Raw genomic sequence first — 22,395 nt, 5'->3', positions numbered from 1 at the left:
CATAGACACAACTTAACCTGCATGCTAACAGATGTAGAAAAGAAATTCATGAATTCAGTAGAAGATAGAAGAAGGGACATCTTGGCTAAAGCAAATCATTCAAAAGTACCACACTGGGCTAAAGAAGAAAGTGAACACAGAATAGTCCGAAACATGGCCGCATTAGCTTTAGATTGCTAACAATAAGAGAAGTTATGCATTTACATTACAAAATCCACAACTTATACAAATTTTGTAGGTACTAGTGAATGTGACTATGCATGTGAATTTCTAGGAAATTGGGGCTTGTATTTATATGGAGGAGATCCTGTTTTTCCTGGAGTCTATTACATTTGTGGGAAAAGTGCATTTTACAGGTTGCCCAAGAGATGGTATGGAACATGTTACAATGGGTTAGTTTTTCCAAAAATGTATCATGTGGGACACATTGAGGATTCGACAAGGGAACAACATGGGAGAACAAAAATAGGTGCTGGTGAAATTGTAGGAGACATTTTTTGTGCTTTTATCCCATCTGTTGGAGTGATACTCAACTCACACAAGATTAGAAAGCTTTCTCCTGTAGTTGATATGCTATCTACTAGTACAGATGGAGGATTATTAGTTATAGATACAGAAATGGTTGCCATCAGATCAATGTCTTTGCAAAATTAACTTTCTTTAGACGGCCGTCTCGCAAAAGAGGGCAGAGTCTGTTGGATGTTAAAAGTTCAGCAATGTTATACTTGCATTCCAGATGGGAGTAAAGACCTGAAGAAATACAGTAGCATCAATACTGACCTGAAGTGACAGCAACAGGTTCTTGGGAAGCAGTAGGGAATGGATTTTCTGCTAAAGGCAGAGGATTTGGAAACCTAGAGAGTGGTATTTTTGGAAGCATCCTTAAACCTTTAGTGATAATTGCTCTTTGTGGATTATTTCTGATTGTTGGCCGAGCCTTTACTTTGTTTGAGTTGAATGCTCAAGGAATGGATAGAGTTATCTAGCTCTTTGAGGCAGTTCAAGTGGGCCTTATTTTTAGCGGCTGTAATATTTATCAGTCTCCTCTTTAATGTGGCCTTGAGAGCGTCCCGCCGTGTCATGGAAGTTGTGTCTTCTGGGGTGTTTTCTTTGAGGAAGTTGGTAAAAGCCATTTTTATTCATGCTACATTGTCAGGGTTGTCCAGAAGGTAATCGTTCTGGCACTATTGGCGAGGTAGTGGAGTAGGGTCATTGAGTGATATTTGAGTTGAGACACAGGCGTGATCAGACATCACGATTGGCTCAATCTTCGGGGAGTGGCAGAGATGACCATGATGTAGTCTATCTGTGAAAGGAGTGGTGTAGTGAGGAGTAAAAGGTATAATCACTCCCAGTGGGGTTATAAAGACAGCATAAGTCCACTAGGTTATTATTTTTACAGCAGGCTGTCATTTGTTTATGTACTGCTATTAGCTATAAATTTGTGGGCTGAAATCCTATCTAAATTACCATCCATTGGTAAATTAAAGTCCCCACCTAGGATAATGCCCATGCTGTCTGAAAGGTCTGAGAGTTGTCTATTGAGATCCCTCCTAAAGTCTGAGGCATTGTAATTTGGTGCACAGATGTAGAATGAATTCTAGGTCCCGCCTTTTCTTCTTGGAGATGAGCCATTTGCCCGTTTGATCGTGGCTGTGTAAGATGACTGATATGTCTGATTTTTTGGAGACTAGCATTACTTCCCCATACTTTTTGTGCGGGCCGGGGAGATGACAACATCTGAAATCCAAGGGCTGTCAAATTTTGCATCATGGATGGTTTTAAAGTGTGTCTCTTTTAGAAGGATGATATCCCATATCAATTTCTGACAATAGTTTTCCACAGCTCTTCGCTTAACTGGTTGATTGTGTCCCTTCTAGTTTAATGAAAGTAAAGTCCGGGGTTTCCTTGAATAAATCATATCAGTATGAGAGGCACAAAGCCTATAAGCTGGGATAGGTGGCAGAGTATGTGTGTCAGATCATCCTAGATGCTACTTTGTGGAGGTTGGCATTCATGTGAAGGAGTATGGTCAGGGGTCCCGCTTGGTGGGTAATGTTGTAAATACTTCTCCTCAGGTAAGCATGTCAAACGGAAAGAAAAGAGACTGGGCAGGGGAGAGGAGTAGTAAAAAGAGCCAGAGGCACAAGAACTATAAGCGAAAATATAACAAAATATAACAAAGTTAACACAACCCAATCCCGCCCACCCAACTCTCAACCCCTGGAATGCATAGGTAACACATTCCCCCACACATGTTCTAAGAAAGAAGTTTTGGGCCACGAGGAGGCCTATCCCAAATTTGTCCGGTAGGCTACCCAGCTCTGCAGTTGCTTATGTTGTTGCGAGACTCTTGGGGCGGGTCAGACGAGGGATAAATAATAATGTAATAAACCAGTTGAACATGGCTAACAATTCCTGATTGTGTAGCCAAATGAGTCGCACCATTAACTGAAATTTGATTGATTGGTAATGCTAACTCCCGACACTCACGATGGAAAAAAAGGTGATTGGAGGACCAATGGTAAGCATGTGCGCCCTCTCATACTAGTAGATATTAAACCAATCACATATGAAAGACACATTAGTTTTAAAGTATTTGATTATACAGTCAACAGGGCCTGATTCAGATCTTGGCGGGTTACTCCATCACAACGCTGACCGATATCCTGTCCTCCGAAATATAAATTCCATAGAATATAATAGGATTGATATTTCGGCAGACGGACCGGTTACTCCATCACAACAGTGACAGATATCCCATCCATCGAAATATAAATCCCATAGCATATAATAGGATTTATATTTTGGCAGATGGTGTATCTGTCACCGTTGTGAAGGAGTAACCTATCCACCAAGATCTAAATCAGGCCCAACAGTCTTTAAGAAATACTTGAAATACTGAATCCAAATTTAAACCATGGTTTCCTGGTTGTAATTTGTTAATCCAGTAGGTTTCACTCCTCCTCAATGTATATTCTCTATTTTCTTGTCTTCTATGCACAAGGATATGTACAATTCCACATAATTTGATTTTTTTCTAGTGTTTTCTCTTATTGCATTGAACCAGGTGGATAGACATTGGGTATTTTGTGTCTCCATTTCGTAATGCTTGCAGATACTCTTTACATATGCCTTTTAGCATCCCCTTAGGCGTGCATACGTAGATTTTATGGCATATATAAGTAATCACATATACACAAAAAGTAGTCCTACAATTAATGAAACATTCAGGGCCATATTCTCAAGGAGCTATCACTGAGTTATCGGCACCTTAACACAGCCAAATTTGCGATAAACCTACCACCCAATTCACAAGCTGGTGCAAACAGCCCATATCATCAGTTTTCCGGTGATAGCAGCCGCAAAAAACATAGCCAAGGATGACCCCGGCAACTATCGCTAATGAGATGCAGAGTAGGCGTTCCTGGACAAAAAGCCGCGACAACACCACACCACAACATTCTCAACGACTAGCCTGATCTATGATAAGATCACAAAACATGTGATAAGGCACGTTAGCACCAGGAAACTAACACCTGCTCTGACCTGGTGCAAAGTCGGCCTACAACCTGCACCACAAAAGAGAGCCCATCCCAGAGCCACGCCTGAAGAACAACAGATTCCATGGAGCCACTGAACATGCATTCCGGAGCCCCAAGAGGGTAACAACACCCACCGCCATCACCCCCAGGACCCCACCTCCCCCCTCACACTGGGCCCCACTCCGGGTACCCTCACCCACCCCCAGACAAAGATATGTCACATCAACCACACGGAATCATATACCAAATAACCAGCATGATGTTGCACAATCACATCTGGTGAAATAAATGTGTCATCACAAAAATGAGCATCACACATTCATCTTCGAAGCAACAAATGAACATTTATTAAAATAAACACAGAACAGAAATGAAGACACATATTGGCTCCCCTCGGGACAAACCGTAGGTCACAGCCTACAAGACAAAAATCATGATGAGAAGGTGTGTCCTGCGCACATCAAAGGACAGAGAGAGAGAGAGAGAAGGAGAGAGAGAGCAAAGGAGAGAGAGCGAAGAAGAGAGAGAGCGAAGGAGAGAGAGAGCGAAAGAGAGGGAGCAAGAGAAAGACGGACAGAGAGGGGGAGCGAGAGAAAGACGGACAGAGAGGGGGAGCGAGAGAAAGACGGACAGAGAGGGGGAGCGAGAGAAAGATGGACAGAGAGGGGGAATGAGAGAAAGACAGACAGAGAGGGATATACGAACAGATGGGGGAGAGAGAGCTAGAGAAAACAAGAGAGGGAGAGAGAGTGCCGAAACTGCGCACCCAGGCCACATTGCCCACCAGCTGCCACCGGTGTGTCTCCAACCACGTGCCGGTATGTAGTGCAGTTCACCAGGTCCCACATCTGAGACAGACCTGTCATCTGTAACAGAGTCCAGATACATGAACGGCACAGTACATACAATTGCACAATACATCATCGCCTGACCGCCCCTGTGCACCCAGGCAGCTGCACCCAGCCCCTCCTGCCAGCCAGGCACCACTGCTCACCTTCCGCCACCGGCGTATAGAAAAGAGGGCCCACCACATGCCACTGCAGACATGGCACCCTCCACATCATGCAGCCCCGCTCCGCAGGCCACCAGGTCTCACGTTTGGCGCTGGGTCTTGATTACTCCATGGCATAGGACATACCAGTGCACCCGGCCTCATCGCAGGCTGTACTCCCGCTCAGCCTCATAGGTGCCACTAACTCTGTGATCCAGGAGGCGACGCCACGTGGCGGTAGGCCCGCGCTGCCTGCTGGCTCAGGACTACACTGCGGTCCAGCAGGGCACACAAAACCTGAGCCGTCCAGACCACCGGGACGGGGCATCATCGCAAGTTGACACCCGCTCAGCACTTAAGGTGCCCCTACCTCAGTGCACCAAAAGTCACTGTCCCATGGCAGTGTGCCTGTGCCGGCCGCATTGTATCCGGTGCCACCAAGTCTGTACGCCCACAGTCATGGACACTCTATGATTGGGTATCGTGGTGCGGACGCCATCATGTCCCCTCCGGGCCTGCGGAATGTGATGTTGCAGGCCCATGGGCCTCCATGCCTACATGCACACCACACAGATACACCCAGAGAGAGGTTGGAAATGGGGTCGTACACGTGCGCCCGGCCCTTTTTATTGGCAGGGTCACATGGGCTGTGACGTGTGTGCTGGATGGGTGTGGTGTGGGTGTAAACCAGCCGTGAGGGAGTGGCCGTGGAATGCTGACAACTAGACCTGTGAGCAGCAGATCACTACAGGGGAGTCCTGGCACATGCGGCGTTGTTGTCACCCCTGGAGCGTAAGCGTAGTGAGCTGGCCTGGCGTATGCAACTCCAGCGTAAGGGTTCGAAAATGACCCCGGGGCTCTGGGCATGGTTCACTACAGGGCTGAACAAGGGAGTAACAAATGTGTGTTTAGCTGTTGTTGCGTCGGCACTACCCAGACGAGAATTGACAATGTGTCCCCCTGTGACCCAAGTCCAATGACATGAGCCACATGGACGTAAGAGGAATTCACTGACCCCACATTCATCCATGCTACCACACTTGAAAGACCATAGAGACTACACATCTGTGTGATTCGGAATGTTTAATGCACATTCAGTGGAGTTTGCATCTGGAGCAGTACAGGGCAATGCAAACCCCACTTTCAAATGTTGGCCCGTGGAGGGCCAGCCAGAGTCAATCAGGGAATGGCCAGTCCAAAGGAAGTGGAAGAGTTCAGTACGCAGTCTGATAGCTGTGTCATTGGCAATCAAGCAGATTATGGCAGTCCATGTCGAGGTCCAAGGTGAGTGTCGCAGAGTGTATCAGAGGACAGTGGAAGGTGATGATGCAGAGGGCAGGACCAAGCTGAAACCGGCCGTGATTCGGAGATGGTTGCTACAACTTCCTTCTGACCACGAGGGCAGATTCAGCTGCATCTTCATCCTCTGTTGTGTCATCTGCCTCACGTGTGCGTGGTGCTAGCCTTTCTCCAGGAATGTGTGGCAGTGACACCTCAGGGGCCGAAGGTGGAATGTCTGCCACGCTGTGTGGCACTGACAATTCAGGGGGCCGAGATGAGGATGTAGTGGTAGCAGCAGCATGCAACAGCGCCAGGCCTTGTGGCAGCAATGCCATGAGGATGGTTTTGAGGTCATTGTGGAACCCAGCTACCTCTCGCCGGTGTGCAGCCGTGGCAGCTGCTCCTTCCGCATTGGCCTGCTCCATGTTCTCCATGAGACTCCGCATGAGCCCCAAATCCCGGGCGAGCTCGCTGGAACCACTCTGACTGGACAGTCGTTCTTGGCTCATAGTCAGGACTCTAGCGATGTCAGCCATGGTTCATTGGAGGGCATGGAGTGGACTGTCGGTGTCTGTTAGGGACCGTGAGTGGTCCCTGATGGGACTTAGACACCCACGTATGGCATCTAGTTTGTCTGCCATGCAGTCGAAGCCCACCCGCACCTGTTCAGCCAGCTGCTCCTGGCATCCCAACACACAGCTTTGGAAGGCCATGTATTATTCGTGGGGGTCCTGGTGGTGGGTGCTGCCTGCAGTGTGGTCTGTGCAGGGGGTGGGTTCTCCTCATTGCAGCTGGGCTGCCCTGCTCCTGGAGGTGTGCTGCGGAGGCTGTCAATAACCTCTCGGAGGGCGTCGGAGTCAAAGGTGTTGTGGTCCTCTTCGTCATCAGAGAAGAGAGGTTGGGACTGCTCTGCAGGAGGTAGTGATTGTCCCTCTGCAATTTAAAGGGGAGATGCAGTTTAACAATGTGTTCATATGTGTGCTGTCGCATTGTACATGTTTACATACAGACTGCATGACTGTGTACATCGTGGCTGTTTCAGAGGGGCTGCCCATTTGCTGCGAGACTGTGGACATTTCGACAACATCATGGCTGTGTGTTTGTACTTGTACATTATCAACTCACATTTCCCTGCAATGCCACTTGTGATTGGCCAGTGTCTACACCCAGTCGGCACCAGTTATGTCCTCTGTTCTGTGGTGAGTGTGTTGCAGTGTGTGCCACTTCGTTGCCAATGTTGATGTGCTGTGCACATGATGTGTGTGTACCGCATTTAGGGGGAGTTGCCCCTGCTGCTCTGATTTGGCTGCCCCTTATCCCTTATATGCGGTGTGCCTCTGACTTCTGTGCTCATACAGTGCTGAAATGTTGCATACTTGGGTACATAGTTCTCTTGGTGGGATTTGGGGTCTGGGGCATGATTTATCCGCAGCTGTGCTCTACTTAATTGTGCATGTGTTCCATTGTTCCAATCTCCCCCGTCCCCCCAGTCCCTGGTCCATACTCACCCTCTTGCTGTCCGGTCCTGTTGAGCAGTGTCGGTCCCCCAACTCCAGCCACCGTCCCCCCACTGATGACTGTCTCCCCATTGCTGCCTTCCGGTTGTTGGAGAGTTTCAGCTTGGTTTTTCGCTTGACGTCATTCCAGCGCCTCTTGACCTCGTCCATTGTCCTCTTCAGCACTCCGACTGCATTCACCATGTCCACGATGGCCTGCCATAGTCCATTTTTGTCGCCAATGACACAGTGAAGGTGACGAACAGTTGTTGATGGTGTTCGACCACCTCCTTAATCAGGATCCTGTTCTCCTGCAGGCTGAAGAGCTACTTCCTACTCATCTTCTACTTGCCTTCCCCGACCCCGAGGTCCCAGGCAGGTCCTCTGGGGGGCTTGTGGGGTTCTGGTTCTCCTCCATACTTGCTCCGGCAACATCCATGGTTCTTCGCTGTATTTTGGCATTTGTTTGTCTGGTTTTTTTCTACTTTAATGGTGATTTTTCCTGCCGGATGCATGTGGATTACAGGCCTGTGGCTGGTTTTCGCTGATTTTTGTATCGCGATTGGCCTCATCGCAGCTTTCTTTGCGTTAGTGTTTCACATTTTTGCGGCGGGTGTTGATTCTAACGTGCCCATTTGACACGTTGTTTGGTGACTATCACATGGTACCGCCGTGTTGTGAATACCTGGTTGACAAGGCTTAAATATCTTGAGAAGATGCCCCGTAGTTTCATATTCACGATTGTTCACACGATACGTGTAGCTAGTTTTTTGACCAAGAGTGTACTCACAACAGATACAATTTCCACATTTATGAAACTCCTTTGGGTTGGTTGGAAGTGAGGTCCTTATAGTTACGCCGTCTTTTTGGTATGAGATTGTGTCACTCAAGCTCAGAATATTTCTTAGAGTTCTGTTCTTCGTTTGTGTAATTTGAAACCTGGCTCTTGTGTAAGGTTTAATGTGTGAATTCAATTTTAGTAAGTGCCAACGTTTTGTTTTGGTACATTTGTCTTGATTAAATGGAATATTTGGTTATGAACCTGCAATGACAAAAAGGAATGACTACAATTCTATCTTCCAAACATTATTAAGTGTCCCCACCTAACTACTAGTGAGTTACCTGTATGTGTGCAGTATTTGCCTCTCTCTGCTCTTGTTCAATGTGCTTTGTTGAAGTCTTTTTATTGAATTTAGGAGGGCATTAGGTGAAAACCAGAGTTTTAGTAATTAGTCCTGTCTTTTCTTTCTTTTGCAGAATATCACCAACCAAATGGTACTGAAGAATTTTCTGCAGAGAAGATGGTAAGTACAAATATATATATATATATATTTATATCTACTTGAAGACAATATGCATTGTATGAATAAAGATGGTTTCTGACAGTCAGTGCAGTTAGGAGTTTGACTGTCCTGGAGAAATACTGCACCTTGTTAATTGCGAATTAGTTGCACATGCTGCATATAAAAGTCTGTGTTATGGTGCATGCCACAGTTCTTACTAGTAGAGATCAAAAGGAAATAATAATGAACAAAAAAGCGCCAGCTGCAGAAGATTTGTCGTGTACTTCTGCTTTAGAAAGTTTGTGAAGGAATAGATTTCCTTTCAAAACAAACTATAAATGTCTCTAATCACTTCGGACCTTTTTACAGCAGGGAACAAAGACTGCGGCAATTTCTTGTAGCTCTCCTTATAGGCAAGCGAAAAGGAATACAAAAATTAACTACCCAGAGCAAGGAATTCTTCACAAACACGAAGCACCGACTTTTAAGAGCAAGCAGAAGGGTACCTGACACCAGTTCCAAACCAGAAGATTTCCTTGCAGTAAAACACACTGAAATGCGAGCGAAAGTATTTCCGGGTGAACCTTGGGAAGTCCAGGAAATTCTTTGAAGATAATAGGCAGGAATCTTTGAGGAGCTGAAGAAAAAGACTGCTCTCCCGTCAAGTCGACAGTTGAAGTGTGCAGCATTCTAAATGCTCGCGCACGAAATTACAGAGTCAGCTGGAGAGGCAAAAAATGACTAGAACGCTAACTCTAAAAAGGAGCGTTCTCCCTGAAGCTAATCTTTGTCCATTTGACGACGAGGAAAAGACTTGGCAACTCTTTGACTCCAACCAATAGGGGAATGGAGTAAAGTGTAACCCTCATTAATCTTGAAGGTAGGGGCATAAGCTCGTACTTTCCAACGTGTCTGTTCAGTCCGGACATCGACAGACAGTTCCTTTAATCGTTATCAGCACCTAAACTCTTTGATCAAGGAACCATTTTTCCTACCATGAAATCAAAAACATCTACCTCATGTACGCCATACAGATTTTTTTGCTGTAGATTGCAGTCCTACCCCACTAAACTAAACCAGATTGCATGATAACTAATGCAGTGGCCATACAAAAACTAATGCAATTCAAAAGTCTTTTTACTATGATTTACGAATTTCTTATGGTTTCTCCCTAAATTGTAATACTGGATTTGCGTTATCCCTGCTAGTGGAAAACGTCCCCAGGATGCACTCAGAAATGACTATTTTCAATAAAGTTCAAAACAAATGTATCTTGAAATTTCTTGATTCCACTTATTGCTGAATTTTCAACAATGATTCTTATTCATCAATTGTTTCAAAAGATTTGCCCAATGCATTTTGGGCCGCGCCCTTCTTCGGGGGTCTTATATTCTGTGGATAAACATACAGCGTTAATTAATTAATCAATCATTTCATGTGCCAATGACATGGATATATTGATTCATCATAGATTTAGAAACTACCTTAAGACCCGGTATACTTTATCTTTTTGCGGTGCTTCTCAAATTGTGAGAATTATATGGTATAGGATTGAAAGGATGCTGTGAAGTGCAAACAGGATGTGATACAAAATTCAAAGAAAATGCGCGAAGGTGGAACATGCGAAAAGTGACTTGAAATGAAAGAGTTGTGAGTAATTAACAGAGATCAAAGTTTTTGTTATCCACAAACGTGATACTATACGAGAGTGAAGCAGTGACTGGGGATCGAAGAATGGCGGTGCGAACGCTGTGTCATAAAAGTGTCAACAATAAATGACTAACTCACGCATGATGTCGCCAATCCATGTAAGTTGTGATCAATAGATATTTAAAACAGTATGCGACCTGTTGAAAGATCGCGTAACTGATATAAGCAAACAAGAACTTTGTGTGTGGTTAATAAAGTTTCAACCAAAAAAACGGAGAGGGAAACTCACAGTACATCGGTCTCTGCCTTGTGTCTTACATGTACAATGCCAAATCTATGAATTCAGGATAAAAGTTACAAAAAGGATGTTACAAGAGGATGATACCCCTATTGTTTTCATCAGCGTGTCTGTTCGAAATCAAAAAGCGTTCGAAGCTTACCACGCATGTAGAAAGCTTAACTCTTCGGATTCAGCGGTGTGGGTACGTAGCCATTAGCTAACGTGGTTTAAAAAAACAGGCTCAGTGAAAACTTCTCACGTGACTGAGTAACCATGGAAGAAAGAATGTTACGTGAAAAATGCGAAGTGAAAGAGGGTCAAATGAGAAGAGAGACTCCTGTTGTAAAAACACCGGTACCGTTAGGTAAAAAACATAAGAAAAGAAATGTGTAACAGAATGTGTAAAGGACGAGATTTGTGAAACACAATTTCCTGTTGTGAAATAAGGTAATACAGGTATCTTCATGTTTTACACAATACTTAAGGGTGAATCAATCTCATAAGAACCGCTATACATATTAAAGGAATGTACATTCTAACACATGTGTCAGTGAAAGAGTCATCTGTTGGTGCTACAAATGCTTCAATGATTAAATAATGGAAATCATGACAATTATTTAAAGAAAACAATTAAAGTCCATACGTTCATGGAGTCCCTTCGGATGGACTGTATTTAAGAAGTTTATCCAATGAGTTTCTCTGCGTAATAAGTACTGTGTATTGTCCCTTCCAGGAAGAGGTTGGTTTTGTTCCAGTACCAAGAATCGTAGTTGGCTTGGGTTATGGCTGTGTGAATTAAAGTGCATGGCTAATGGAGATTTTGTATTTCTTGTACGGATGTTACTCGTCTTTATTTTTCTTTCCATTTTGCCTACATAGGCGAGTCCACATGGACACTTTATCATGTAGATTATATTACTACTGTCACAGGTAGCTGTCACTTTCAGCTTGACCGGCGTCCCCTTATTTGGGTGCAGAAGTTGAGTTCCTTTAATTATGGTGTTGCAATTGCCACAATTGTGACATGGTAATATGCCCTTGGGTGTTCTTGTTTGATAGTCCTTTTGATTGAGTAGTTCTTTGATATTCCGTGTACGTGAATATGCAAATCTCAGAGGTTTTGAAAAAATGTCATTGAAATCTTCTTCCAGAGTCAACAGTGGCCAGTGTTTTAGTATGACTTTCTTTATACAATAAATTTTGGTGGAAAATTTGGAGACAAATACCATTCTGTCTTCATCTTTTGGTTTGAATCCTTGTTAGAGTAGGTGTTTTCGATCAATTTGTTGAACCTTAGTTACTGCTTCCTCTAGAATATTAACAGGGTACTCACTCTCTCGGAATTTGTTGACTGTCGTAATCATGCTATTGGTGAATGATTCATTGGTAGATGAGATTCTTTTGAGTCGGAGAAGTTGGGAAAACAGTAAATGTTTCTTGAGTGAAGGTTGGTGAAAACTCTTAAAATGTAACAGGTTGTTCCTGTCTGCTGTTTTGGTATATACCGTGGTCTCCAATTTTCCGTTTATGTTATGGACCATGACATCCAAAAAAGCTATTTCATGATGATTGATTGTATGTGTAAAGCTGATTCTGTCATTTATTTTATTTAAATTCTGGATGGCCAATGTTAGAGCTGATTCCAATGCAAAAAGAACTATTGATGGACAGAATGCAGAACAATGTCATACATTCACCCCAGTACAGAGTTCTGGGCCTAAATCCATAGTTTTTTTGCTCACCATGCCATTCCAGTTTGGACCCAGCCATATGCAAATCAGTCTTGACCCTGTGCCCAATGGGAACAGTCCAGCACGAACTGCCAGGCTAGGTCCTCCCTGGACTGGAAACAAGCATCCTAGGACCGGTTTCGGGGTTTCACCCCTCTTCAGCCAGGATAGCTTGATTCCAGTGGCATGGAGAGCATGGGACTCACATCTGAGCATACCCGTCCCAGTCGGGGTGACAAATGCAAAAAGAACTATTGATGGACAGAATGCAGAACAATGTCATACATTCACTCCAGTACAGAGATCTGGGCCTAAAGCCAGAGCTGATTCCGAGCCTTTCTATAAGATAAAGATATCATTGATGTACCCTTTATACATGATCAAATTTTCGGTCCATTCTGGCTAATTGAGTATATTGTCTTGTTCGAATCTGTACATGAAAAGATTAGCATATGCAGGAGCTGCACAGTTTCCCATTGATGTACCAGATGCCTGGATGAAGTATTCATTCTGCCATTTAAAGTAACTGTGGTACAGTGTAAAATGAAGTAGTTCCATGAGAAAAAATTTCAAATTGTGATCTTTAGGGGGGAGGAGCCTAGCGCTTGACCAAGATGGCCGCGTGAGCTCTGAGCTCCCGAGACCCTCGCGCCCTCCGTCGACTATCCTGTCTCTAATCCTGTCGGTATGCATGGCATCGTGTGGATGACCTGTCAGGGAGGCGATTGATGCTACCCGCGGTCGGATCGCCCACCGGGAACCGGACTTATGCCTGGCGGAAGATTGCGGCCTATCTCCGAGGGATGCCAGGGGCTAGAGTTGGCAGGATGCCCGACTTCTAGTTGAACAACAACGGCCAGGCGAGGTGTGAACTGTCGGACGGAGGTCCCCGTCCTTTCACTTTCGCTTTCTCTCCCTATGTCAGCCCTGCCCCTGGAGAGCTCTTGGTGGATTTATTACCCTATGGACGCTCTGCAGGCTACTCTGGTGGCCCACTGCAGAACTGATCACTCCTGATTCCTTTCATTGAGAGGGACCCGTCTTATCTGAACCGACCTGCTTGGTATCAACCATGTCGGGCAAAGCAGAGGTGGATCGGCTGAAGGCTAAGTCTACCAGGCGGGGAGCCTATACCCAAGTCAATAGTATGGACCGCTATGCTCTGCAGAAGGGATCACCGAGTGGGTCGAGCCAGTCGCCGGATACCCAGAAGGCGGCCTCGCCTTTGGCCCCGGAGCTCTCACTACAGGATGTCATGGGCGCGCTCGAAGGGATGCAGACTTCGATTGGGAGACAGTTTGATGCCCTGGCGCATAAGGTGGATGCCATCTTGGTGGATGTTAACCTGATCCGTGCGGACTTGGGCAAAACGAATGAACGGGTTAGGACCCTGGACCTCAAGACCACGGGCCTCACCGATGATGTCACGGAACTGAAGATCGAGGTTCGTAAGCTGAGGACCGAGAGTGATCTCGCCGCCCGCCGGCTGGAGGACTTTGAGAGCCGGGCCAGGCGCAACAACGTGCGCGTCATCGGGGTCCCGGAGTCCTCGGATGAGGCTTCGGTTGACCTGCTTGTCGAGGACTTGGTGCTTAATCATCTGCAGCCTAAGGGTCTTGGAAAGTTCTTTGCGGTTGAAAGGGCCCATAGAGTGCCGGGTGGGAGGCCCAAGGTGGGTGCCCCACCGAGGCCGATCGTCGCTCGGCTCTTTCATTTTCGAGATCGGGACGCTATCCTGCAAGCATCGAGGGTGACGGGCCCGGTCCCCTTCCAGAACGCGTCGGTGAATTTCTATCCGGACTTCACCCAGCAGGTGCAGAGGCAGAGACAGGGCTTTCTGGGGGTGAAGAGGCGGCTCCGGGAGAGGGATCTGAAGTATGCCATGCTCTTCCCTGCCAGATTACGTGTGGTGCACGAAGATCGGACATTCTTCTTTGACTCTCCTGTTATGGCCGATGAATGGCTGGACGCTTTGCCCCGGCGACGGACGGGGGAGGACATTGCCGAGGATGGGGACAGTGGCCGGGATGGGCAGGGCTGATTTTTCGGAGCCGGTCTGACTCGATTTGGCTATATTTGAAGACTTGAATAGAGTGCAGTCAATGCGGAGGGCTGCGGGAGGACGAGGGGTGCTCTTTTCCTCCCTTAGGGTACTTTTTGTAGATTTTTGGGTTTTGTAGGGCGACAGGCACACTGCAAGTTGGGGGGGCTTTGTAAGCTGCAGCAGGGGTGCAGGGTGGGGGGGGTTTCTGGGATTTTGGGTTTGTTGTTGGGGGGTTTATTTCTGCAAGGCATGGTGATTCTTTCCAGGACTGTTCCATGGTGGCTCTTCGGGTGTGGGGTGGGCCTCTTTACGTTTGAGGATGGGGGGTAGGGGTTTAAGTGTTATAAGCTGGAATGTTAATGGTTTGGGGGATCGCATTAAGCGTGGGATTGTTTTGCAATTCTTGAAACGGTCAATGCCGGATGTTGCCTTGCTGCAGGAGACGCATCTTATAGGTAATACGTGCTATGCTCTGAATAGGAAGGGTTATAAATTCATAGCACATTCGGGATTCTCCTCTGGGTCCAGGGGTGTGGACATGCTAGTCAGAGCCTCGCTACCATTTGAGGTGGACTCCACCATTGTTGATGATAGGGGGAGGTTTGTGGCGGTGGCGGGGCGGTGGGAAGGAAGAACTTTGGTTTTAGTTTCGGTTTATGTCCCGCCGGCCCTGCAGGCCTCCACGTTCACAGATCTGGGTAGGGCCCTGCTGGATCTCCCGGGGGGTATGCTTGTGGTGGGAGGTGATTTCAACGCTGTTGGCTCCGGCCTGCTGGATAGATACCCGCCCAGAGACACAGGGGGGGCTCAGAAGTGGCTCCCAGACTTCCTAGACACGCTTGGCCTGATAGACTGCTGGAGGCTCCGGCACCCCACACAGAGCCAATACACGTTCCACTCCGGGGCACATGGTAGTCTTTCCAGGATTGATTACCTACTCACTCTGGCTGCGCATGCCTCATTGGTCTCCGAGGCGAGGCACATGGCGCGTGGTATATCTGACCATTCGCCAGTGTGGATCCGGCTGGATCTAGGTCGGGAGGGAGGAGGAAGGGTGGCCTCTATCAACCCGTGGTATTTCCGAGACCCCAAGATGCGCAGCGCGCTGGTAAAGAAAGTAGATAATTTTTTCAAGGATAATCAGGGATCCGTGGACTCGGCAGTGTCGCTGTGGGAAGCATTTAAGACCGTGCTCCGAGGGGAAGCCCTCTCCCTAGTAGTAGCTGCCAAGCGGCGGAGAGATGGCGAGGTTCTGCAGGTTGAGGAGGAGATCGCGGCTCTGGAGGGAGCGCTGGAGGAGGAGGTTACAGAGTCCTCACTGCATGAGCTTTGCTTGAAGCAAGCTGAGTATAAGGACCTGGTGACGAACGCTGCTAAGACCCTCAGTAGGGAACAGCAGGGCCGATTGTATGATGTTGGTGACAAGGCAGGGAAACTCCTGGCTTGGCTGGACAAAAAAGAACGGGTCAATAGAGTTGTGCCAGAGTTGACGGGAGAGAGGGGAGAGGCGATTGTGGAACCTGAGAGGATTGTAAAGTGTTTCTCGGACTATTTCTGTAGGGTTTATGCCTCAGTGTCGGATAGGCCGCCCGAGGACTCGTCTGACCTCCTCCGTGATATCGAGTTGCCCTGTCTCTCCGATATAGATAGGGACGATCTAGATGGTGACATAACGGTTGACGAGGTGGCGGGGGCTATCCGCGCGTTAAACTCGGGCAAGGCCTCGGGACCGAACGGCTTGCCGGTCGACCTGTACAAGCTATTTCCGGATAGGGTCGCCCCTCACCTGCGCGCCATGTTTGTGGAGGCGCGGGGGAGTGGGACCCTCCCGTTGGACCAGCGACTGGCGACGATCGTGGTTATACACAAAGAGGGCAAACCCCGAGATAAGTGCGCCTCATATAGGCCTATCTCACTTCTTAACGCAGAGCCGAAAATTCTGGCTAAAATCCTGGCGACCCGATTGATTAGGGTACTCGGTGACTTGGTCCACCCGGATCAATCCGGCTTCATCCCGCACCGAAACACAGCGTTAAATCTTCGGCGCCTTCATGGTGTAATCGCCAGGGCGGGCACACTGCGTGAACCAGCTATTGTGGCGTCTCTTGACGCCACGATGGCCTTCGACACGGTGGAATGGGCATATTTGTGCGCCGTGCTGACCAAGTTCGGCTTTGGCCACGGTTTTGTGAGTTGGGTGAGGTTGCTGTATGAGGGGCCACTTGCGAGTGTGGTGGTGAATGGTCGGGCGTCGACTCCATTTCAGCTTGGGAGGGGTACTCGGCAGGGTTGTCCCCTGTCGCCTTTGTTGTTCGCCCTCGCCCTTGAGCCGCTGGCTGCGTGGATACGTTGGCACCCGGATATACGGGGCCTTAGATGGTCGCCTGAACACGAGGACCGTATTTCGCTCTATGCCGATGATATCCTGCTGTATCTTGCCTCACCCAAGAAATCACTTATAGTGGTCTGTGACGTACTCACATCTTTTGGTAGGAACTCGGGTCTTGTTATCAACTGGAGTAAATCGTATTTGTATGTTCTTAGTGGCGAGGTTCCACCGATCCCTAGAACATGTTCGATACAGGTCGCTCAGCAGGGTTTCGTGTATTTGGGGATTTTTATCTCCATGGACTCTGCTGTGCGATATGAGAAGAACCTGCTCCCCCCCCTGGCACGCCTGAGGCGGGATGTTGAAGGCTGGCGGAGGCTGCCGCTCTCCCTCGTTGGGCGTGCGGCCCTGTTCAAAATGATGTCGCTTCCCCGCTTCCTCTACGCACTGCAGAATACTTTGGACTGGGTTCCGGCCAAATACTTTCGGGAGGTCGAAGGCCTCCAACGAACGTTGCTTTGGGATGGGCGGCCGCAAATAGCTATTGCAAAGTTGATGCTTCCATGGTACGACGGGGGCATTGCGCTCCCAGACATCCGACGGTACTATTGGGCCACCCAGCTGAGTGCGATTAATCATGGGTTTTATGGCCCTGCCCTCAGCCCTGGGTATGCCATGGACAGGTGGTTGCTGCGTGGTGGTAACTATTACAGGGCGTTGTATTCGCGGTCCCTGGACTCGTCCCTCACGGGGCCCACTGGTGTGGCGGTGCGAGTGTGGAAGATGGCAACTGACTCGCTGGGCTGGAAGGATAGGCTCACCCTCGCTACCCCGCTGGTTGAATCTGAGAGACTGGGTAGGCTTTGGCACACAAAAGGCTTTGACAAATGGGACTTGATCGGCATCTCCAGGGTGGGAGATGTCCTGATTAAGGGGAGGGTGAAGTCCTTTGAAGAGTTGCAGAAGGAGTATGAGCTGGGGCCATCTGAGTTTTTCCGCTATATTCAGGTGCGTCACGCCCTCCGATCAGTCCTCATAGAGGGTGAGAAGGTGCCTGAGTCCTCTCCTTTGGAGGACCGGGTCCTTGATGGCCATATGCCCGAGAGCACGATTTCGCTCATCTATAAGAAACTGATCAACGTCCGGGCGGATATGCTTCTGGGGTTGAGGGACCAGTGGTCTAGGGATGGCCTCGAGTTGGATGACGAGGATTGGCAGTCTGCTGTTTCCTCTCCTAAGGAGGTTGCGATCCCGTCGCGTCTGAGGCTGGTGCAGCTTAAAATACTGCATCGAGTGTATGTGACGGGGCCAAGGCTGGTTCACATGGGATTCTCGGAGGACGGCCTATGCAGGAGGGGATGTGGTATGGTGGGTACTTTCCTGCATATCATTTGGGAATGTGGTGTCATCACGGAATTCTGGAGGAGAGTCCATGCAGTGATGGGGGAGGTGACGGGCATTGCTATGCAGCCGGAAGCGCGGTGTTGTCTCCTGAATGTCTGGGGGCCCACTGATCATAATGCGGCGCAGACCCAATGGGTGACTCTGGGCAACATGGTCGCTAAGAGAGATATCGCGCGATTGTGGGGCTCCGCGGGGCCCCCCACATTGACCGCGTGGAAAGAAAATATGGACTGGAGTATGTTAAGGGAGAAGACGGTCTATTGCGCTAGAGGCCGCCCCCGGAAGTGGCACGCCATCTGGGGGCGGTGGAATCAATACAGGGGGGGAATATGTCTTGCCCAGGATCTGGATCCTCCCGAGGAACAGCTTTCCTCCTAACCTTCTTTCCAGCTCAGTATGGTTTATGGACTTTTTTGGCCTCTGCTGTCCCCCTTCTTCCTCTTTACACTGTACTGTAACTGGTAGATGAGTGGGGTCCGGCCTCCCCTGGGGGGGCTTCACCATGGGCTTTCAGTGTTCTTGCCTTGCTGGGGTTTGTTGTGTGTTTTTGTGTTTACTTAAAATTGAACCTTTGCACTTCTCCTTTCACGGTACTGGGGACGCATCTCTGTTTCTATATATCGATGCTGCCGAACCTCCGGGTTGTCGGCTGAATAGCTGTGTCCTGACTTTTGAAAATAAAGGTTTTTAAAAAAAAAAAAAAAAAAAAATTGTGATCTTTATCCGTCAATATTAGAAATGATTCTACTGCTTCCAATCCAAGGTTATGTGGGACGGACATGTATAACGACTTTACGTCGATGGTACAAAGAATCATATCTTCGGTATACTTGGGTTTGAATTCTTCTAGAATATTTTTTAAAATCTGTTGTATCCTTAATGTATGTGGTCATGGTCTGAACAATTGGTTGAAGGTGTTTGTCCAAGTATTTTCCGATGGGTGCGTGTATGGTGTTAATGGTTGAAATGATTGGTCTACAAGGAGTTTTGGTGGGATGCGTATGGATTTTGGGGATCATGTATATGTATGGCTGTGCTGGATTGTTTTTGATTAGAAATTCTTTTTCTTTGCTTCCGATGATACCTCTAGTTATGGCATTATCTATGATGGTGTTGAGGATCTTAATGAATTCTTTGGTAGGATCCATATTAATTCTGGTGTAAGTGCTGGTATCGTTAACTTGTTCATTTACACTAGCCAAGTAAAAGTTGGTGTTCATGATTACCATTGCACCTCCTTTATCTGCTTGACGAATGGTTATATGTCATTAAGATCCTCAATACCATCATAGAAAAAGCCATAACTAGAGGTATCATCGGAAGCAAAGAAAAAGAATTTCTAATCAAAAACAATCCAGCACAGCCATACATATACATGATCCCCAAAATCCATAAACATCCCACCAAACCTCCTTGTAGACCAATCGTTTCAACCATTAACACCATACACGAACCCATTAGAAAATACTTGGACAAACACCTTCAACCAATTGTTCAGACCTTGACCACATACATTAAGGACACAACTGATTTTTTAAATATTCTAGAAGAATTCAAACCCAAGTATACCGAAGATATGATTCTTTGTACCATCGACGTAAAGTTGTTATACACGTCCATCCCACATAACCTTGGATTGGAAGCAGTCGAATCATTTCTAATATTGACGGATAAAGATCACGATTTGAAAATTATTCTCATGGAACTACTTCATTTTACACTGTACCACAGTTACTTTAAATGGCATAATGAATACTTCATCCAGGCATCTGGTACATCAATGGGAAACTGTGCAGCTCCTGCATATGCTAATCTTTTCATGTACAGATTCGAACAAGACAATATTCTAAATCAGCCAGAATGGACCGAAAATGTGATCATGTATCAAAGGTACATCGATGATATCTTTATCTTATGGAAAGGCTCAGAATCAGCTCTAACATTGGCCATCGAGAATTTAAATAAAATAAATAACAGAATCAGCTTTACACATACAATAAATCATCATGAAATAGCTTTTTTGGATGTCATGGTCCATAACATAAACAGAAAATTGGAGACCATGGTATATACCAAAACAACAGACAGGAACAACCTGTTACATTTTAAGAGTTTTCACCAACCTTCACTCAAGAAACATTTACCGTTTTCCCAACTTCTCCGACTCAAAAGAATCTCATCTACCAATGAATCATTCGCCAATAGCATGATTACGACAGTCAACAAATTCCAAGAGAGAGAGTACCCTGTTGATATTCTAGAGCAAGCAGTAACTAAGGTACAACAAATTGATCGAAAACACCTACTCCAACAAGGATTCAAACCAAAAGATATGGTATTTGTCTCCAAATTTTCCACCAAAAGTTATTGTATAAAGAAAGTCATACTAAAACACTGGCCACTGTTGACTTTGGAAGAAGATTTCAATGGGATTTTTTCAAAAGCTCCGAGATTTGCATATTTACGTACATGGAATATCAAAGAACTACTCAATCCAAAGGACGATCAAACAAGAACAAACAAGGGTACATTAACATGTCACAATTGTGGCAACTGCAACGCCATAATTAAAGGAACTCAACTTCTTCACCCAAATAAGGGGACGGCAGTCAGGCTGAAAGTGACGGGAACCTGTGACAGTAGTAATCTAATCTACATGATAAAGTGTCCATGTGGACTCGCCCATGTAGGCAAAATGGAAGGTAAAATAAAGAAGCGTATCATTGAACATAAGAGTAACATCCGTACAAGAAATACAAAATCTCCATTAGCCATGCACTTTAATTCACACAACCATAACCTAAGCCAACTACGATTCTTGGTACTGGGACAAACCCAACCTCTTCCTGGAAGGGACAATACACAGTACTTATTAAGCAGAGAAACCCATTGTATAAACTTCTTAAATACAGTCCATCCGAAGGGACTCAATGAACATATGGACTTTAATTGTTTTCTTTAAATAATTGTCATGATTTCTATTATTTAATCATTGAAGCATTTGTAGCACCAAGAGATGACAGTTTCACTGACACGTGTTAGAATGCACATTCCTTTAATAAGTATAGCGGTTGATATGAGATTGATTCACCCTTCAGTATTGTGTAAAACATGAAGATACCTTTATTACTTTATTTCACAACAGGAAATAGTGTTTCACAAATCTCGTCCTTTACACATTCCGTTACACATTTCTTTTCTTCTGTTTTTTACCTAACGGTACCGGTGTATTTACAACGGGAGTTTCTCTTCCCATTTGACCCTCTTTCACTTCGCACTTTTCGCGCAACAGTCTTTCTTCCATTGTTACTCAGTTACGTGAGAAGTTCTTACTGAGCCTATTTTTTTAAATCGCGTTAGCTAATGGATTCGTACCCACTCCGCTGAATCCGAAGAGTTAAGCTTTCTGCATGCGGGGTAAGCTTCAAACAGTTTTTGATTTCGAACAGACACGCTGATGAAAAAAATAGGGGTATCATCCTCTCGTAACATCCTTTTTTTTACTTTTATCCTGAATTCATAGATTTGGCGTTGTACATGTAAGACACAAGGCAGAGACCGTTTTGGTTGAAACTTTATTAACCACACACAAAGTTCTTATTTGCTTATATCAGTTACGCAATCTTTCAACAGGTCGCAGACTGTTTTAAATATCTATTGATCACAACTTACATGGATTAGCTACATCATGCGTGAGTTAGTCGTTTATTGTTGACAATTCTATGACACAGCGTTCGCACCGCCATTTTTTGATCCCCAGTCACGCTTCCCTCTCGTATAGTATCAGTATCACGCTTGTGGATAACAAAAACTTTGATCTCTGTTAACTACTCACAACTCTTTCATTTCAAGTCACTTTTCACATGTTCATCCTTCGCACATTTTCTTTGAATTTTGTATCACACCCTGTTTGCACTTCACAGCATCCTTTCAATCCTATACCATATAATTCTCACAATTTGAGAAGCACCGCAAAAAGATAAAGTACACCGGGTCTTAAGGCATTTTCTAAATCTGTGATGAATCAATATATCCATGTCATTGGCACATGAAATGATTGATTCATTAATTAACGCTGTATGTTTATTCACAGAATACAAGTCCCCTGAAGAAGGGCGCGGCCCGAAATGCATTGGGTGAATCTTTTGAAACAATTGATGAATAAGAATCATTGTTGAAAATTCTGCAATAAATGGAATCAAGAAATTTCAAGATACATTTGTTTTTAACTTTATTGAAAATAGTCATTCTGAGTGCATCCTGGGGACGTTTTCCACTAGCATGGATAACGCAAATCCAGTGTTACTATAATAACTGCTCGTACTCAGGAGGATTAACCAGGTTGCACCGACTTACCATCAA

General features: G+C 46.2%; 1 long non-coding RNA gene across 1 annotated transcript in view; it reads left to right on the top strand.

Moving 5' to 3' along the window:
- The window catches only part of LOC146831125 (uncharacterized), a 121,482-nt gene that overhangs the window by 79,918 nt on the left and 19,169 nt on the right, over positions 1-22,395 (top strand). Inside the window, exon 2 of the long non-coding RNA XR_014961239.1 lies at positions 8,571-8,617. This is a non-coding gene — a long non-coding RNA (uncharacterized LOC146831125). The remainder of the gene's footprint in view (positions 1-8,570; positions 8,618-22,395) is intronic.

Source organism: Triturus cristatus, chromosome 5_1, assembly GCF_964204655.1.
Source record: "Triturus cristatus chromosome 5_1, aTriCri1.1, whole genome shotgun sequence".
Lineage (NCBI taxonomy): Eukaryota > Metazoa > Chordata > Amphibia > Caudata > Salamandridae > Triturus > Triturus cristatus.
This window is presented reverse-complemented; position numbering and strand designations above follow the sequence as displayed.